The sequence below is a fragment of the Octopus bimaculoides genome, chromosome 1, assembly GCF_001194135.2.
Source record: "Octopus bimaculoides isolate UCB-OBI-ISO-001 chromosome 1, ASM119413v2, whole genome shotgun sequence".
Lineage (NCBI taxonomy): Eukaryota > Metazoa > Mollusca > Cephalopoda > Octopoda > Octopodidae > Octopus > Octopus bimaculoides.
Window position 1 is genome coordinate 192,501,800 of NC_068981.1, and position 654 is coordinate 192,502,453.

Consider the following 654-nt stretch of genomic DNA (forward strand, 5'->3'; position numbering starts at 1 on the left):
CCCCCACAAAAAAGCAGAAATAATAGTAACGTAATGAATCGCAAGAGAATTTTGCGTAACAAATCTAAGTGAAAATCGACGCATTTTTTTACTGACGCCATAACGTATCGAGAAAGTTTATAGAAAAGCAACTTACAATCAAAAATATATATTGTTGAATGAAAATTACTTGTAGTAGAATTTTTTTGACCAATTTTCTTTTAAACCTTCATATATATAAATATTTATTTATTTATTTTTAGGGACCTTGCCATCATTTTGTTGGAGCTGATATAGGAAATATCCCGGATTTTTATTAAAAAAAAAATGTCACACTCACTAACAACTGCTCAAAATACTTTTCTTTTTATCGCGATCACTAATTTGATATTTGGATTATTTTGGACGACTGTAACTTCGCAAAGTAACTCAAAGCAAAATTTCTGTAAACATACTTATGTGACTGAGACGACAACGAAGTGCTTTTCTTGTGACACAGCACTTTCTGAAGCATGTGGAAAATATCAACCTGTGCCATCTTCGAAAGAGACATGCACGTACTTTGATTCTGGAACTGAATTTCAGGGCTGCCAATGGACGTGCAAACGTAATGTTACCACACGTGTGTGCTGTCCTGGATTTTGGGGAGACAGCTGCTTAGGTGAGTCCATATAT

At 34.3% G+C, this 654-nt stretch overlaps 1 long non-coding RNA gene across 1 annotated transcript in view; it reads left to right on the forward strand.

Annotated features, from left to right (window-relative positions):
• Nucleotides 1-654, forward strand: part of LOC106871611 (uncharacterized) — a 31,311-nt gene that overhangs the window by 7,848 nt on the left and 22,809 nt on the right. Inside the window, exon 2 of the long non-coding RNA XR_001409678.2 lies at nt 243-640. This is a non-coding gene — a long non-coding RNA (uncharacterized LOC106871611). The remainder of the gene's footprint in view (nt 1-242; nt 641-654) is intronic.